Source organism: Canis lupus, chromosome 17, assembly GCF_048164855.1.
Source record: "Canis lupus baileyi chromosome 17, mCanLup2.hap1, whole genome shotgun sequence".
In the NCBI taxonomy this organism is placed as follows: Eukaryota; Metazoa; Chordata; class Mammalia; order Carnivora; family Canidae; genus Canis; species Canis lupus.
In genome coordinates this window covers 15,116,988-15,136,992 of record NC_132854.1, presented here as the reverse complement: position 1 = coordinate 15,136,992, position 20,005 = coordinate 15,116,988, and the positions used below count along the sequence as shown (strand labels likewise).

The following is a 20,005-nucleotide window of genomic DNA, read 5'->3' as shown; positions in this document are numbered from 1 at the left end:
GTCAAGGAAGGTGTCTCAGTCCTGGCATTTGTAGTGAAGTGAAAGGGATCATACAAATCAAATAAGGACTTACGGTTTCATGACCTGGTGTTAGCAGCTTTTATGTGGGCACACACATCTCGAGCTCCTCCCGTGCCCCTGAGATCTGGGAGTCCATCCTAGCGACAGCTCTTGCACCCAGAATTCCATGTCTAGAGAAGGCTTTTTGTACAGAGCTGTCACTTCTCACAGGAGATGGGTACAGAATTAGCTCACTATGCCTTCATGCCTCCTTCCTTGAATGTATCTTCCTGCTCTGTAGAGGCTGGAAAGCTAAAAATCGTGCTTTCCAGACTCCTTTCCAGCTCATATTCTGGAAGCAAATTGGTTTCTATCAATTAGATGCACTCTTGAATGACATGAAAGAAAGATGTGAGACAGAAGCTCTTCCGCTACTGTTTTTGCTGGCAAGCAAGGCCACGCGAATCAGAGCATCAGTAGGTAAAGGCAGCCACTGACCTAAGCATGTCTTTTTTTTTTTTTTTTTTTTTTTAGATTTTGTTTATTCATGAGAGACACAGAGAAAGACAGACAGAGACAGAGACACAGACAGAGGGAGAAGCAGACTCCTCACAGGGAGCCTGATGCGGGACTCCATCCCTGGATCTGGGATCACGCCCAGAACAAAAGGCTCAACTACTGAGCCACCCAGGCGTCCCGACCTAAGCGTGCTAATCACAACTTTCTTTTATTTTTTTTTAATTATTTAAGACCTTTATTAACGGGTGCTTGCCGTTTGTTGACTTTCTTGAAAAAATCAAGTTGTAACCTTTTATTACAAATTAAAAATGAGGTTCTTAAAAATCTCAACTTGCCAGATATGAAACAACTTAAAAACCTTTAAAGGTGTATTGAGAAAAACCAGGCTTTAAAAAAACAAAAAACAAAAAACAAAAAACAAAACAAAACAAAACAAAAACACGTTTATCATTACCAAAAAGAGACGTCTTTAGGTAAAAATAATAAAAACCCCACGCTGCACAGATAATGCAGATAGTTCTATTTATCTGGTCAATGGGCAAAAAGCAAGCACTTATTAAGGTCTTCAGCTCCAATCTTTTGTTCATTTCTTATTGCCGGAATTTCATCTTCATTTCTTCATGTTGGATGACTAACCCGGATGATGGTAGAGATGGTAAGCGGGCATTCACTCAGCCCCGCCCTGCTCAGCCTCGGAGCGCACCAATTCTCAGCTGGTGGATCCGCTGCTTTTGTCTCTTTGCCATCTTGTGGTTTAGGGTTTTCTGGGCGTCTGCGTCGGTAATTGAAGTTGCGGCGGTACCGACGTTGAGGTGGCTGCTGACCTTGGGTCTCATCTCCTTGATTTTCCTTATCTTCCTCCTTTCCATCCTCTTTAGGCTGTCTTTGGCGAGGAGGACCCCTACGGAATCGTGGTCTATAACCTCGATACATATTCTGTCTCACTGGTCTACCTTGTCCTCCTGCACCCTGGCTGTCAGCACCTTCCATCACTTCTCCCTGCACAGGAGGGTTGGAATACTGTGGTCGCCGCCCGTAGGGTCTCCGCCAAAGGGGCCGGCGCTGCTGGGCCTGGCCTTCGGGAGCACTTTCCGACCCCTCGATCTTTTCCCCACTCTCACCATTCCGGTAATTCTGCTGGTAATTGCGTGGAGGACCCCTGCGACGTGGATAGCGTCTATAATGGTTACGGTGGGCTGCATATGTACTGCCCTGCACTGGAACTCCACCAGGGCCTACCGGGCCTGTAACATTGGCTGCCTCCGCACCCTTTTCTCCTTCAGCAACATCAAACTCTACAGTGTCTCCATCTCCTACGCTGCAAAGGTACTTCCTGGGGTTATTCTTCTTTATGGCAGTCTGGTGTGCAAATGCATCTTCCTTGGTGTCATTCCTGTTGATGAGACCATATCCGTTTCTTTTTTTTTCTTTCTTTCTTTTTTTAAATTTATGATAGTCACACAGAGAGAGAGAGGGGTAGAGACACAGGCAGAGGGAGAAGCAGGCTCCATGCACCGGGAGCCCGACGTGGGACTCGATCCCGGGTCTCCAGGACCGCGCCCTGGGCCAAAGGCAGGCGCCAAACCGCTGCGCCACCCAGGGATCCCCCATATCCGTTTCTTACACTGAACCATTTTACTGTTCCCAAAACCTTCCTTGCGATGACCTTGTCCCCGCCGGCAGGCGCCGCCGATGTGAGGCCGCCAGGCCACCGCTCCCTGCGCCGCTGCCCGTGGCGGGAGGGGGGCGGGCGGCTGCTGGGTCTCGGCCTGGCTGCTCACGGCTGCGGGGATGGTGACTGGGGTGTGATGGTAACTAGGCCGGCGGCGGCGGTGGGGCTGCTCAGGGCTCTCTCTAATCACAACTTTCAACAATGTCAAGTGGCTGTTGAGACAATGGTGGCTTTTTTTCTTATCAGAGTATCAAACTCCAGAACTTCTTGGCTCTGAGGCTGCCCTTCTGCTCACGCTCCTCCATCTCTTTCAGTGATTTTGCAAGTGTCTAGTTGAGTGTAATTATCTTACTGCTCACACTATCTAGAGTGGCTTCACCTTCCTACCATAAAGCCATAGTGACACCCCTTAACAACATATACTTTTCATTACTAAAATGAAAGTTTTTTTTTTAATTTTTATTTATTTATTTATGAGAGAGAGAGAGAGGCAGAGACACAGGCAGAGGGAGAAGTAGGCTCCATGCACTGGGAGCCCGATATGGGATTCGATCCCGAGTCTCCAGGATCGCACCCTGGGCCAAAGGCAGGCGCAAAACCGCTGTGCCACCCAGGGATCCCTAAAATGAAAGTTTATATCAAAGATGTGGTGAGGAGGCACCTGGACTAGGTGAGCATAATCTATCCAATCCTTTTTTGTTGTTGTTGTTATCAGCATTGTTTTTATTAATGTATCCAGTCCTTTATAGTCTCTTCCTCAAGTGTCTGAATTCCTTCCTTTATACTTGTTAAAGAGCTTCTGACTTTGGGGATATAATTTGTTGTGGGACAAAGTTCAGTACACTTTTACATTGAACAGTCTTTTCCTGACTTGTTATCCTCTGAATACATGATCTCTGGGAGGTGCCCATATCTATACTTTCTGCTGGATAGAATAGTAGGGACTATGTTCCTGACCTAGCAACCTCAAAGTCTATTCCCATTTTCTCCCAATTTGGGAGGATATCAGATAACGAGTTTCTACAACTTCTAGGCTTCTAACTCTGATGTACCAATATTCGCCATTGCCTTCTTGTCCCCTTACCAAGGCCATGAGAAATGTAGCTGGTTGCCATAGCAGCAGTGTGACTTGGCTTCTGGGGGGAAATTATTAGTTCTCACATGCAAAGGTGGCAAAGTGTCCTCAGCCAACGAAAAAAGGGTGAGAAGTTATTTCAGGACGGTTTGAGGTCTTCAGTTCCTATACACCAGTTCCTCTCAAACTTTCATCAGCGTCCCCTGGAGGACATACCAAACCCCAGAGAGCTGTGTCCTCCCCTAGAGTTTCTGATTTAGTGGGTCTGGGTGAGGGCTAGAAAATTTGCATCTCTAACAAGTTCCCAGGGGAGGCCAATGCCACTGGTCTGGGGACCATACATCTTTGAGATGCACTGCTCTGAGATTTGATCTCGTTCTCTCATTTTAAGTTGTGTGTTGGGTGAAAAACAACCATTGTGCAGCAACTATGAGGCTCCCAGAGCCCCAACCTTAGTGAAAGAACAGTGCCAGTGAATATTAATGGGAGCCTCAGATTCTCCTGCCTCATATTAGCCAAATAACTCATTCCAAACACCCCACATTTCCCCAAGGGTGCCCATTTTCTGGTACAAATGTCTGTATTAATTACATTTCCATTCTTTGTTTGTCAATAACAGAAACTGATTCTGTTAGCCTGTTAACGTAAATGGTGGGGTGACAGGCAGGATCATGGATAGCTCACATTATCAAAGGAGAAATCAATCAGGCTTCATGAGAGACAGTAACCAGGTGAGTGCCAGAGTTTCTCTGTAACTCAGGTCAATCTTTCTGCCACAGGACAATTCATCCTCTTCTTTCTCCAGCCCTATAGAATTCTACTCCAGATTCCAATTCCTGTGAGAGGGAATGGACTGGACCTAGCATGGGTCACATATATGATGTACCCTATGGTGGTGGTAGCAAAAGGGGCTGTGATAGAGATATAGTCAGTAGTTCAGTACCCAACACAACTGCATGGGAAAGGGAGGGAGACTCCCCAAAAGGAAGATATTCCAGTCAGAAGAGTAACATGTCTAATACAAATAGATGTCTGATGTGAAAAGCACCAATTACCCCCTTTACCAACTAGTTCTATGACCACGCTTTTAGGAAAACTTTTTAAAATTAATTATTATTTTTTTAGGATGCTTTACTTCAAAAGGTTCTTTCTCCCTAAACTGAAGAGTCAAGGTTTGAAGATGCAGATACTTCGGAACAAAGGATAGCACCTTTATATCCCTTTGAATAATTTGGATTGTTGTCTCTCAGGGAGATATGTCCTCTTCACTTACAGGCTCTCCATTTAGATTCTGGGATCTTAGCTTTCTTCAACCAATACTAGGATCCCAGCCAGCTCAAGACAGGACAGTCACTGTTGCTTAGAAAAGGATAGAAGGGGTGCATGCTCAGTAGGTTGAGTAGATCTGACTCATGATTTTGGATCCGATCATGATCTCAGGGTCTTGAGATTGACCCCACACTGAGCCCCATGTTGGGCTCCAGGCCTGCACTTGGCTTGGAGTCTACTTGAGATTCTTTCCCTCTCCCTCTCCCTCTGCTCCTCCTAGTGCTCACATTCTCTAAATAAATAAATAATAAATATATTTATATATTCTAAAATGATAAATAAATTTTAAGAATAAGTAAATAATTTTTTTTTTAAGAAAAGGATAGAAACCCAAACAAATTCATAGGAAATTTCCCATTCTTTTAGGGATATATGCTGTTGCTTGGAGTTTCCTTCTTTCTTGTTCTCTTGCCTCCTAATTTTACCTTCACCTGCAATAGTAAGGGGATGTAGGGTTCAGGAGCTGGTTCTGTTCCTTGACCCTGTTCCTTGTGAAAGCTAGTCCTTCTCTCTCTCAAGCACACATCAAGTCTTTATTCCAAAGGGCAAGATGGCTTTTGGGAATGAATACACAGTCTAGAAGTACCAGAGTGGCTGGAACCAGAAATTGTATCAGTTGGCTTTCACCAGATTATGCTGAAGTATCAAACAATCCCCCAAATACCATAGTTATGATAGAAAAGTCTATTGTTTATGTTTTATGTCAGTTGTATGTTTGCTGTGGCTCCTTTTAAAAAATATATTTTTATTTATTTATTCATGAGAGACACACAGAGAGAGGCAGAGACATAGGCAGAGGGAGAAGCAGGTTCCCTGAGAGGAGCCTGATGCACGATCCAGAGAGGCAGAGACAGAAGCAGGTTCCGTGTGGAGAGCCCAATGTAGGACTCAATCCCAGGACCCCGGGATCACGACCTGAGCCAAAGGCAGACACTCAATCACTGAGCCACCCAGGTGCCCCTTGGTATGGCTTTGATTCATGTGGTCTCTTTACAGGACCCAGAAAAAAGAAGCAGCCCCTTTCTGGAACATGCTTTTCTTTTGGCAAAATAGCCAAGTCACACTGGCTCTTGAAATCTTTCAGAGAGAATGATAAACCAAAAGAGGTAAATTGGCCACTCTGGATGAAGAGTATATAAGAATATTTTGTATTATATTTGAACTCCTCACAATAGGATATAGGTTTCCCCCAATATCTGAAAATAGGGCATTCCTATAAAAATCTTTTGTAAGCTAAAATGATGTAGAGCAAAGAAACAAGTACATTTATTTACATGAAAAATGTTTTCAGCACTCCCAGATCCCCAAATTTACCTCTCTTGTACCTCAGGACACATCTTGCTAATGGATGCACAAAATAAATCGAGATAAAGCACAGATGCTCAGAGACACATTTCAAATCTCTGGTGGCTTCTGGCTGCAATGCTGGGTGTAGTTCTGGGGAAGGGACTTGGTGGTGCCACTCTTACAGCTCACAGTGCGTGTTGTCTTTATGAGGGTTCACTGCAAAACAAATGCTGAGTGCTATTTTCACTTTTTTCCTCAAAAAAGAGAAAATCCTCATCAGATTTCTTTTGGTTAGAGTAAACAGGGACTAATGTTGGTCTCTCATAAAAGTGAAGTGGCATGTCATGAACTATTGAAAGAGGGGGGTACCTGTATACGTATGTCTTGTTTAAAGATGTTGTATGGAAGTGTTGAATCTCTATATTGTACATCTGAAACTAATAGTACCTTGTATGTTAACTAACTGGAAATTAAAGAAAAACTTAAACAAAGAATAAAGGAAGTCCAGAAGGAGGCAGTGTGCGTCTGTATACTCACTCCACGAAGTTATCAGGCACTCAGCTTCTCGCTCCCTGCAACTTTAGATGTGTCCTGCCTCCTTGTCGCTGAAGATGGATGCTGCATCCCCACAATCACCCTCAATCCAGGTCACTGCATGGAGGAAGGGTCTCTTTGTAACATTTAAGTGTAAAATTATGTCAAAATAAAGTGTTTAAAAACAAGTGATTTGTGTAAACACATTTCTTTTTAGAATGAAGCGTTGAGGGCCCCTCGGTGGCTCGGTGGTTTGGTGCCTGCCTTCGGCCCAGGGTGTGATCCTGGAGACCCAGAATCGAGTCCCGCATCAGGTTCCCTGCATGGAGCCTGCTTCTCTCTCTGCCTGTGTCTCTGCCTCTCTCTTTCTGTGTCTCTCATGAATGAATAAAATAAAATCTTTTTAAAAAATAGAATGAAGTGTTGATAATTATTTTAGCTAGGTATTATAATGGGGGTCCTGACAGTAGTGAATCCAACCATTTAGGATTTCTAGAAGTTTGAAGGACTAGAGATTTAGGATTGTGACAAAGGGGATCATCGAAGGGGAGGGAAGATCTAATGAGAAGTGAAGCTTCACAAGACTATTTTTCTTGGGGGATCCCTGGGTGGCGTAGTGGTTTGGCGCCTGCCTTTGGCCCAGGGCACGATCCTGGGGATCCAGCGATCGAATCCCACGTCCGGCTTCTGGTGCATGGAGCCTGCTTCTCCCTCTGCCTGTGTCTCTGCCTCTCCTTCTCTCTCTGTGTGACTACCATAAATAAATAAAAATTTTAAAAAAGATTATTTTTCTTGGAGGCAAATATATGAGTCCAGAAAAAAATTTCTTCAAGAATGACCCATAGATAGGAACAATGCTTTGGTGTTCTTGCACATCACAAATGACTGATCTGTGGCCTATATTCTTTTTTTTTTTAACTATTTATTTATTTATTTATTTATTTATTTATTTATTTATTTATGATAGTCACAGAGAGAGAGAGAGAGAGAGGCAGAGACACAGGCAGAGGGAGAAGCAGGCTCCATGCACCGGGAGCCTGATGTGGGATTCGATCACGGGTCTCCAGTATCGCGCCCTGGGCCAAAGACAGGCGCCAAACCACTGCGCCACCCAGGGATCCCTGTGGCCTTTATTCTTAAAGAAATATTGCTCAGTTGCCATATAGCATTGAATGCTTAGCAATGATGACCCAGCCCAATTTCCTCGTATAAATGATTTGAATTTTCTTTTTGGCCGTCAGTAGTATTACTTCTTTTGCTTAGAATTTGGCACTTTTACTTGGATATGTCTCAAGAGTGACAGTTCTGACTGAGGCTATTTTTCCTGACACAAAGTGTCTTCTTTTAAGGTACAGATTCATGACAATGCCTAGGTGGCTCTGCCACCCATGTTAAGCACCTGCCTTCAGCTCAGGTCATGATCCTAGGGTCATGATCCTGGGGTCCTGGGATTGAGCCCTGACTTGGCCTCCCTGCTCAGTAGGGAGTCGGCTTCTCCCTCTGCCTCCTCACTCAAATAAATAAATAAATAAATAAATAAATAAATAAATAAATACAAGCTTAAAAAAAGGTACAGACAGATTCAAGCCCTCTTTTAATCTTAGAGAATTGTCTTATGTATTGATGTATCGATTGATACATATGTTTTCTTTCTGTATTTCCATTTCTCTGTTGGGAACTCAGAACTGTGTGTATAATTGGATATTGGTTGCCTGTCCTTCACATCCATTTTTTTCTGCCAATCTTTATTTTAATAAACATTTTTATTGAGTTATAACATACCTATGAAAACTGCACAAATCATAAAGGCATGCTCATTGAATTATCACAAAACAAACACACCCATGTAGCCACAACTCACATTCCAATTTTTTTTAAGATTTTAAAAATTTATTTATTAATTAGAAACACAGAGAGAAAGAGAGCACAGCAGACACAGGCAGAGGGAGAAGCAGGCTCCACGCAGGGAGCCTGACGTGGGACTCCATCCTGGGCCTCCAGGATCACACCCCAGGCTGAAGGCGGCGCTAAACCGCTGAGCCACCAGGGCTGCCCTCACATTCCAATTTTTAAAAACATTTTGTTAATTTCATTTTGCTTTCTTTTCTGATTCCTATACCTTATTTGTCTTTCTAGGTTTTCAGCATGATTCTCCTTTCCAGTTTGCCCTTCATTGCTGTAATGGCTTTTTTTTTCTTCCACATTTTTCCTGAGTTCTGTCAGCTTTCAACTCTCATTTTTATTTCCCCATTTCCTTCCTAGGCCCTTTTTTTTTTTTTTAAGATTTTATTTATTTATTCATGAGAGACACACAGAGAGAAGGGCAGAGACACAAGCAGAGAGAGAAGCAGGCTCCATGCATTGAGCCCGATGTGGGACTCGATTCCGGGTCTCCAGGATCATGCCCTGGACTGAAGGCATTGCTATACTGCTGAGCCACCCGGGCTGCCCCTTCCTAGGCTCTTTATCTCTACTATGTTCTTTTGGTGTATTGCATATTTACAGGAAAGTGCTAGATACTAAGCATACACTATAATCACACAATATATGCAATATCTCCACATGTAATGATGAGGGACGCCTGGATAGCTCAGCAGTTAAGCGCCTGCCTTCAGCCCGGGGTGTGATCCTGGAGTCCTGGGATGGAGTCCCACATCAGGCTCCCTGTATGGGGCATGCTTCTCCCTCTGCCTGTATCTCTGCCTCTCGCTGTGTGTGTCTCTCATGAATAAATAAATAAAATCTTAAAAATAAATAAATATGTAATGATCTATGGTCCATTACCAGATCAAAATACATAACATTTCCAATATATAGGATCCCATATACTCTTCACAGATAATACCCCTTACCCGGAGATAATTTCATTCAGACCTCTATCACTATAAATTAGTGTTGTTCTTCTTGAACTTCTTCATGTAAATGGAATTATCCAGGAAAAATAGTCTTTTGTATTATTATTTTTAATTGTGGTAAAATATATATAATGAGAATTTATTATTTTAATCATTTTAAGTGTACAGTTCTGTATTATTAAGTATATTCACATTTGTTGTTACCGTACATAGTCCTTTGTGTTTGCATTTTATTTTATTTTAATTTTTTAATTTTTTTATTTTTATTTATTTATGATAGTCACAGAGAGAGAGAGAGAGGTAGAGACATAGGCAGAGGGAGAAGCAGGCTCCATGCACCGGGAGCCCGACGTGGGATTCGATCCTGGGTCTCCAGGATTGCGCCCTGGGACAAAGGCAGGCGCCAAACCACTGCGCCACCCAGGGATCCCCATGTTTGCATTTTAAAAATCATTATATGAATTAGTTTATCATAGCTTTTTTTTTAAAATCCATTCTCCTGTTGAGACATTTTAAGTTTGTGGCTATTATGAATAAAGCTGCTACATACATTATTGTATGAGGCTTTTTGTGGACATATGTTTTCATCTCTCTGATACCATACCTGGGAGTAGAATTGCTAGATCATGGAGCAGACATAGATTTAACTTTTTAACATATTACCAAGCAGTTTTCCAAAGTAGTTGTTCCGTTTCACGCTGACCAACAACGCATGAGAGTTACAGCTACTCCAAATGCCTGCAACCCTTGAGACTGTCCATTGTTTTTCATTTTAATGGAATGTGCAGCATAGTAGTGGTATCTCTTTCAGGTTTTAATTTGCATTTCTTTGATGACAAATCATGTTACACACTGTTTCATATGCTTATTGGCCACTTGATTCTGTCCTTTTTGATTACATATCTTTGAATGAGGTGAAGGTTTCCTAAAATTTTTCTTGTAGGACATTTGTATAAAGGAATAGACAGGGTTGTGTTTCATACTGATTATCATGTTTCTTATAGTCCAAGGATTTGTATGAAGTAGTCTAGGTTTTACTTCTCCCGGGCAAAGGGAGACACGTAATGATAAGACTGTTCATCTTCTCTACCTCAGACATGGTGATAAATTGCTTCCAGGAAATGATAGTTAATAAATACGTGAATTGTGTTTCGGGCCCATCCGTATCTTTTGCCTCTTGGAACCAAAGTGTGTCCTAAGTATCTGTCACCAGTGAATGCTTCTCCTTCTTGTTGCAAACAAGGTATTTGGATTCTGCGATGTAGGAAATACCTCTGACCTTGAAGAAGTATCGTGATGCATTTTTTTTTTTTTTTTTTAGATGTGTGATGTGCATTAGCAGGCATCTTCTCTTTCCTCTGCTGTTTGGCATCTCTCCCACTTACTTTGGGAATTGGAGATTCAACATTCCCCTACATTTTGCTAAGGTTGTAATTAGCTTTTCTTTCTTTTTTTTTTTTTTAAAGACCTCCTGTCTGGGCCTTTATTTTGAGGAGGAGGACATATTTGGTTTTTGTTTGTTTGTTTGTTTGTTTATGATAGTCACATAGAGAGAGAGAGGCAGAGACACAGGCAGAGGGAGAAGCAGGCTCCATGCACCGGGAGCCCGACGTGGGATTCGATCCCGGGTCTCCAGGATCGCGCCCCGGGCCAAAGGCAGGCGCTAACCGCTGCGCCACCCAGGGATCCCTGTAATTAGCTTTTCTGTTTCTTATTTGGTGGTGGTGGCTTTGGGCAATTTCCAAGAGGGAAAGGAGACTACTGGACACTACCATCTTCAACATAGAAGTTTTGATAAATACCAATTACCAAGTTAAAGCAGTTTGCTTTCATATTTTGCTGAGATTATATTTTCTTTTAAACATGAATGAGAGCTGTATTTTATTTAGGGGTTGAATATGTCAGAATGATTTTTCATCCACCTGTTAATTTGATGTATTTCATTGAAAAATTTTTTTAAATTTATTTTATTTATTTTATTTTTAAAGATTTTATTTATTTATTTATTCATGAGACAGAGAGAGAGAGAGAGAGAGAGAGAGAGAGGCAGAGACACAGGCAGAGGGAGAAGCAGATTTCATGCAGGGAGCCTGATGTGGGACTCGATCCCGAGACTCCAAGACCATGCCCTGGACCGAAGGCAGGCACTAAACCACTGAGCCATCCAGGGATCCCCTGAAATATTTTTTTAAAAGATTTTATTCATTTATTCATGAGAGACAGAAAGGGATTGAGAGTCAGAGACACAGGCAGAGGGAGAAGCAGGCTCTATGCAGGAGCCTGATGTGGGACTTGTTCCCGAGACTCCAGGATCAGCCCTGGGCCAAAGGAAGGCGCTAAACCACTGAGCCACCCAGGGATCTCCCTCACTGAAAGATGTTCTGATGTTGATCTATCCTTGTAGCCCTGGGTCCCATCTTCTTGGTTACCTTTCATTTTTAGCTGAATGAATTTGATTTGGAAATAATTCCATTTAAAACTGCTTTATCTATCCTCATAATTTATTTGATGATCTTTTTCTTTGCGATTTTTAGCATCAAGCTTCTTAAAATGAGTCAGAGATTTTCCTCTTTTTTTTTTTTTTTTTTTTTTAGATTTTCCTCTTTTAAAAAATACTCTGAAGTACTTTGTATAAAGCAGGGATTACAAATCTGTGGGGGCCAGGTGGCTTTTTTTTTTTTAAAGAAGAGACACATAATTACTAATTTGCTTTCTTTAATAGCTAATAATAGCCTACTCAAGCATTCTATTTTTCTTTTCATCCCTACTTTTTAAAAAAGATTTATTTATTTATGAGAGATAGAGAGGCAGAAACATAGGTAGAGGGAGATCATCCCTACTTTTAAATTTAATTGGTATAAAGACAGTGTTTTATAAATGAAAACACCTGCACCATATTTGTAGTTGTGTGCTTTTATTTTTTAATTTAATTAATTTTTTTAGAGAGTGAGCAGGGGTGGGGCAAAGGGAGAGGGAGAGAGAGACTCTCAAGCAGACTCTATGCCAGCAGGGAGCCTACCAAGAGACTCTATTTTAGGACCCTGAGATCATGACCTAAGCCAAAATCAAAAGTCGTCCACTCAGCTGATTGAGCCACCAAGGTACCCCAGTTGTGTGCTTCTTTTAAATTCTAGTATGTCTTTTCTCAATTTTTTAAAGTTTGCTCTATTTTTGTCTGTTTTGTAACTTCTATCAATAGTAAACTTTTTGTTCTAGATCCCTCATTTTTCTTTGCCACTCCCAATACAGTAATTTCTGCTCAGTTTTTCATTATTTCTTTCCTTCTGTTTCTTTATTACTGCATTATAGTGTTTCTAGCATCCTGAGCTGAATGCATCATTTACTTAACTTGCTTTAGCAGTATTACACAAATTATGATAATGTAGCACTTTTAAAAAGATTTTATTTATTTATTCATGAGAGACACAGAGAGAGAAGCAGAGACACAGGCAGAGAGAGAAGTGGGAGTCAATCCCAGGATCCCGGGATCACGACCTGAGCCCAAAGCAGACACTCAACCACTGAGCCACCCATGTGTCCTGATAACGTAGCATTTTCTTTTTCTTTTTCTTTTTTTTTTTATATTTTCTTTTTTCTAATTTTTATTTATTTATGATAGCCACAGAGAGAGAGAGAGGCAGAGACACAGGCAGAGGGAGAAGCAGGCTCCATGCACCGGGAGCCCGACGTGGGATTCGATCCAGGGTCTCCAGGATCGCGCCCTGGGCCAAAGGCAGGCGCCAAACCGCTGCGCCACCCAGGGATCCCAACGTAGCATTTTCATTATTGTCTTGTTTGGGGTAATTTGGAACTTTCGTGATGATTTTGTCTTTACCATAATTAATTTAGAGACACATTTTGTTGTTTCTAAGCACATGACTTGGAAAAATCTGTTTATTGTGGACTTTCAACTTAATTGCACTAAGTCGGAGAACATGAAATATATGATAACAGTTCTTAGGAATTTGTAAAACTTTGTGAACTAGGATTTGGTAGATTATTAAAAATATTCCATGAGTACTTGAAAAACAATGTCCTATTTGTTAGGTAGAGTATCATCTCTCTCTCTCTCTCTTCGTATAGAGCTATTAGATAAAGTATTAAAGTTTATAAATTTTTGCTCGCATTTACTAAGATTTTATAGGAGTTTCTTTTTCTTTTCTTTTAAAGATTTATTTCTTTATTCATGAGAGACACAGAGAGAGAGAGGGGCAGAGACACAGCCAGGTGGAGAAGCAGGCTCCTTGTGGGGAGCCTGATGTGAGACTCGATCCCGGGTCTTCAGGATCACACCCTGGGCTGAAGGCAGATACCAAACCACAGGGTCACCGGGGTTGCCCTTTCTAGGAGTTTCCAATCCTTACTAAGATTTTTGTGTGTGGTTGGTCTAAGAGTTTTGATGGTGATATATTTTTAAAATGTCTTCTATTAATTCTCTCACTTTGTGTTCTAGAGGTTATTCTATCTAATAGGTTCTCTTTGTGTGTGTGTGTATGTGTGTGTACTAGGCTTCTTTCTTCTTCTTCCAAATTTTAGGGGCTAAATTATTGTGATGGATTAAATAATCCCCTCACCCCAAAATTCAAGTCTGCTCAGAGCCTCAGAATGTGACTTTACTTGGAAATAGGGTCTTCACAGATATAATTGGTTAAGAAGAAGAGAGGACACATAGAAGAATGCTACACAAAGATAGAAGCAGAGATTAGATGTACTACAGGCTAAGGAATGCCAAGGATTGCTAGGGGCCACCAAAAAGGAGGGAAAATCAAGGAAGGATTCTTTTCTAGAGAGTATGACCTTCAGTGAGAGTATGGCCCTGTCAACTCTTTGATTTTGGATTTCTGGTTTCCAGAACTATAAGAAAATAAATTTCCTTTGTTTTTAAACCACACACTTTGACTTCCTTTCTTGTATTTATGGATGATCTTGTATTTTTTTCATTTATTTATTAAGATTTTATTTGTTTATTTGACAGAAAGAGAGAGAGCATGCAAGTAGGCAGAGCAACAGGCATAGGGAGAGGGAGAAACAGGCCCTTTGCTGAGCAGAGAGCCCAATGTAGGGTTCGATTCCAGTATCGAACTGGTCATGGAATCATGACCTGAGCCCAAGGCAGATGCTTAACCAACTGAGGCACCCAGGTGCTCCTATTTCTTGCAGCTATGCCTATAAGGTATCCTTAGTCTATAATTTCCTCTTAAGTGAGTTCGGGTTCAGTTGTTGATTTGTTGCCTGTCTTAGCATTACATTTATTGATATATTTTGAACTTTTATTTTGCAGTTCCGTTTTGGGTGGAAAGGTAAGTTTTTGTTTGTCTGCTTGTTTTTCTACTTTTCTTTTTTTCTATGCTCTCTCCTGTCTTATAACATCAGTTCCAGGCTGATATTCCAGAGCCAGTTAGAACAGTCTGATTCCTCTTTCCTGGGTTTCTACAATTCTTTGTAAACAAGCAGTCATAACAGAGCTGCTGCTGTTGGTGGTGTTAAGAGCCAGGGAGAACCAGGAGTCTGTCTCTGGATTACTTTTGGTCCCTTCTTAGATCTAAAACATAGGCTAGTATAACCATGTTTTTTTCTGACATGTGACTTTGTGGGTTCCCTCCCCCTATTTTTAGTCCATAGAAATGTTTATCTTGGCTTAGGCTCTAGCTCCTTTTGTTTGCTTATTTTCTCATTTTGGTTTCCATATCATTGCTATGAATTTGGAACAGAGGTTCAACAAGAGAACCTTTTGTGTCTTCTTGCCAGTTGGCCTTTCCAGAGCCTAGATAGCTATCAAAAATATTTTGGGCTACACTTTTGTATTGCAATTAAGTAGAAATTAACTGAATGAACAATAATCTGATTACTCACCTGGTCCTACTCTGATCTATCCTTCCTATTACTACATTCCCCCCAATCACACATGCCAAATTTGCTTGCTTCTCTCCATCTTTATCTCTGTTGTTACCACCATACTTCAGGCTACCATCACCTTTCATCTGGATTACTTCTAGAGCCTCCTAACTGGGCATACTGCTTATCCCTCTATAATACGTCACTTATACAGCAGCCAAAGTGATTACTTAAACCTAAATCCAATCATGTCAGCCCTTTGTTAAAACCCTCTAGTGATTTCGTTGTTTAGTAAGATGAAAAGTCCTTGGAGTGGCCTCGAAGACAGACTTGGCTCCTGTCTACCACTTGACATCATGTCATACTACTGCCTCCCAAGGTTATCATATTTCTTTTCTTTTTTCTTTTTTAAGATTTTATTTATTTATTCATGAGAGACAGAGAGAGGCAGAGACATAGGCAGAGGGAGATCCTAGGTGGCACTTGATCCTAGGATCCCAGGATCACGACCTGAGCCAAAGGCAGATGCTAACCACTGAGCCATCCAGGTGCCCCAAGGTTATCATATTTCAACATATTATTATTTTTAAAGATTTTATTTATTTGAGGGAGAGAGAGAGAGAGAGAGAGCACACAAGTAGGGGGAGGGGTGGGGGGGGAGGAGAAACAGGCTCCCCACTGAGCAGGGAGCCTGATATGGGGCAAGATCCCAGGTGAGCTGAAGGCAGATGCTTAACTGACTGAATCACCCAGGAGCTCCTCCATTCTTTTTTTTTTTTTAAAGATTTTATTTATTTATTCATGAGAGACACAGAGAGGCAGAGACACAGCAGAGGGAGGAGAAGGAGAGGGAGCCTGCTGTCTCCATGAAAAGAGCCTGATGTGGGACTTGATTCTAGGAATCTGGGATCATGCCCTGAGCCAAAGGTGGACACTCAACCACTGAGCCACCCAGGTGTCCCACTTTTTTTTTTTTTAAAGAACTCTATTGAGTTATAATTGATATACTTCATTCATTTATTATTTTTTAAGATTTTATTTATTTATTCATGAGAGACACAGAGACACAGGCAGAGGGAGAAGCAGGCTCCACTCAGGGAGCCCGATGTGGGACTCGATCCCGGGTCCCCAGGATCACACCCCGGGCCGTCGGCAACACTAAACCACTGCGCCACCAGGGCTGCGCTACTTCACCTATTTATTTATTTATTTATTTATTTATTTAAATTTTTTTATTATTTATTTATGATAGTCACACACAGAGAGAGAGAGAGAGAGAGAGAGGCAGAGACATAGGCAGAGGAAGAAGTAGGCTCCATGCACCGGGAGCCCGAACGTGGGATTCGATCCCGGGTCTCTAGGACTGCGCCCTGGGCCAAAGGCAGGCACCAAACCGCTGTGCCACCCAGGGATCCCATACTTCATCCATTTAAAGTGCACAGAGTTATAATTGATATACTTTACCCATTTAAAGTGCACAATTAAAAAGTTTTTAGCATATTCATTTATATTTATATATCATATATATTACTACCTAACGTTAGAATATTTTCATCACTCACAAAAGAAAACCTATTCACATTAGTAGTCACTCCCTAGTCTTCCTTACCTCTAGCTCCAGGATACCACTAATCTTCTTGTCTGCATGGATTTACCTATCCCAGTCATTTCACATAAATGGAAGAATACAATTTGTGGCCTTTTGTTACCAGCTTCTTTCATTTAGAATAATCTTCAAAGTTCACTCATGTTGTAGCATGGATTAGCACTTTATTCCCTTTTCATAGTCAAATAATATTTTATTGTATGGATCTAACACAGTTTACCCATTCTTGATAGACACCTGAACTGTTTCTAATTTTGACTATTATGAACACATAATAGCTTGGAATATCTGTGTAGCAAGATTTCGTGTGAATGTGTTTACAAGTCTCTTAACTGGAGAGGAATTGCTGGGTCATATGGTAACTCTATTAACATTTTGATGTTTATTTTCAAAGTAACTGCCATTTTAGATTCCCAATAGCAACATGTGAGAGTTCCTATTTCTCCATATCTTCAACTCTTGCTGTTGCTCATCTTGGTTATAGCCATCCAAGTGGGTACAAAGCGGCATCTCAGTGTGGTTTTTTTTTTTTTTTAATTTTTATTCATGATAGTCACAGAGAGAGAGAGAGAGAGGCAGAGACATAGGCAGAGGGAGAAGCAGGCTCCATGCACCGGGAGCCCGACGTGGGATTCGATCCTGGGTCTCCAGGATTGCGCCCTGGGCCAAAGGCAGGCGCCAAACCGCTGCGCCACCCAGGGATCCCTCAGTGTGGTTTTGAATTGCGTATCTGTAATGGCTAATGATATGGAGTATCTTTCCATGTACTTATTGGTAATTTATATATATTCTTCAGAAAAAATGCCTATTTAGATTCTTTGCTCATTTTTAAATTGTATTGTCTTTTTACTCTTGGGTTGTAAAAGGTATGTATGTATGTGTATATATGTATATATACATATATATTTTTTCCGGACATAGGTCCTTTAGCAAATATATGATTTGCATTTTTTTCCTCCCATTCTGTGGTTTGTCTTTTCATTTTCTTGATGGTGTCCCTTGGAACACAAATTCAAAATTTTTGTAAAATCCACTTTAATTTTTCCTCTGTGCTTATGCTTTTGGTGTTGTTATCTAAGAAGGTTTTATATAACCCAAGAATATGAAGATTTACTACTCTTTTCTTCTATGAATTTTTTAGTTTTGGATTTTACAATTTGGTCTATGATGTGTGTGGTCTAAGGAAAGGGTACAACTTCATTCTTTTACACATGACTATCTAGTTGTCTCAGCTTCATTTGTTGAAGTGACTACCTTTGCCCCTATTGAATTGTCTTGTCATCCTTGTTGAAATCAATTAACCGTAATATGAGGTTCATCATATCATGTAGAAATGTTATTTCTTTTATTATCCATTTTGACATTATCTGTCCTTTTTTTAAAGATTTTATTTATTTATTCATGATAGACATAGAGAGAGAGAGAGAGAGAGAGAGAGAGAAAGCAGAGACACAGGCAGAGGAAGAAGCAGGCTCCATGGCCTGACGCGGAACTTGATCCCGAGACTCCAAGATCCTGCCCTGGGCCAAAGGCCAGCGCTAAACCCTAAACTGCTGAGCCACCCAGGGATCCCTATCTGTCCTTTAATTGTTGTGTTTTTAACATTTACATTTAATGCAATTGTTTTTCTTTCTTTCTTTTTTTTTTTTTTTTAAGATTTTATTTACTTAGTCATGAGACACACAGAGAGAGGCAGAGACATAGGCAGAAGGAGAAGCAGACTCCCTACAGGGAGCCCAATGTAGGACTCAACTTGAACTCCAGGATGACACCCTGAGGCCCTAGCAGAAGGCAGACAGTCAACTACTGAGCCACCCAGGCGACCCATAATGAAACTGTTTCTATGCTCAGATTTAGAAGTAATGATATAACTTAGATATGAGATCTGGATATCTAGATATTTAGATATATAAATCTATACTTTAGATATAAGATCTGGAAAATAATAATAAAGCCCTTACGATCTGTTACTGTAAGAATTCCACAAGAATCCTTTTTAAAGACATTGACTATTAGAATTTCACTTAATTTAGGAAGTTTGTTCTGAAGAGTTTGCCCATTGCATATAAAACATAATATTGTATTATCATTAATATATATTAAAATCAGAAGACATAGGCTTGTCTCTTTAAATTTTTAAAATGAGATATAATTGACATATAACTTTGGATTAGTTGTAGGCGTACAATGAGTTATGTACATATTGCAAAATGATTCTAAGTTCAGTTAATATCCATCACCATACAGCTACAATTTTCTTGAGAAGTTTTGAGATTTGCTGTCCTAGCAACTTTCAAATGTACAATACAGTATTGGTTTTTAATACTTTATTTATTCATGACACACACACACACACACACACACACACACACACACAGAGGTAGACACACAGGCAGAGGGAGAAGCAGGCTCCATGCAGGGAGCCTGACGTGGGACTTGTTTCTGGGTTTCCAGGGTCGCGCCCTGGGCTGAAGGCGGTGCTAAACTGCTAAGCCACCGGGTCTGCCCACAATACAGTATTGTTAACTATACTCTCCATGTTGTACATTATATCCACAGGACGTATAACTGAATGATTGTTTGAACCTATTGACCACCTTCACCCACTCTCTACTTTGGCAACCACCAATCTCCGTATCCACGAGTTTTTTTAGATTCCACCTATAAGTGCAGTCATTTAGTATTTATCTTTCTCTGACTTATTTCACTGAGCATAACGCTTGCAAGGTCCATCCATGTTGTTGCAATGGTTTTTTTATGGCTAAATAATTGTCCTAGGTGTGTCCGTGAGAGCTCGCTCCACATTTTTGTAAATCTAATTATCTGTTAATGGACTCATTTAGATTGTTTCCACCACGTCTTGCCTATTATAAGTAAGGTGCAATCAACATGGGGGTGGACGTAGAACAATTCAAAAACATCAATATTATCAATTTATTCCAACCGCCCGAAGATTCCTCTGGTTATCACAAATATAACAGAAATGTTTCCTTTCATACTCATTTTTAAAAAAGCTTTTATTTATTTATTCATGAGAGACACACACAGAGAGAGGCAGAGACACAGGCAGAGGGAGGAGCAGGCTCCACGCAGGGAGCCCGACGTGGGCCTCGATCCCGGGTCTGCAGGATCACGCCCTGGGCTGAAGGCGGCGCTACACCGGTGGGCCACCCGGGCTGCCCCATACTCCTTTTTCTACTTCTTCGTAAACTAGGAAGTTTGCACTTGACAATGAACGCGTTAAAGCATTACTGCCTTACTCCGCCTCCAACCTCACGGGTGGGTGCCGTGCT

The 20,005-nt window shown here is 41.1% G+C and overlaps 1 pseudogene; it reads right to left on the bottom strand.

Annotated features, from left to right (window-relative positions):
- Window positions 1-953: 953 nt before the first annotated feature.
- LOC140607750 (Y-box-binding protein 1 pseudogene) lies at window positions 954-15,252 on the bottom strand (annotated as a pseudogene).
- Between the last annotated feature and the right edge of the window lie 4,753 nt (window positions 15,253-20,005).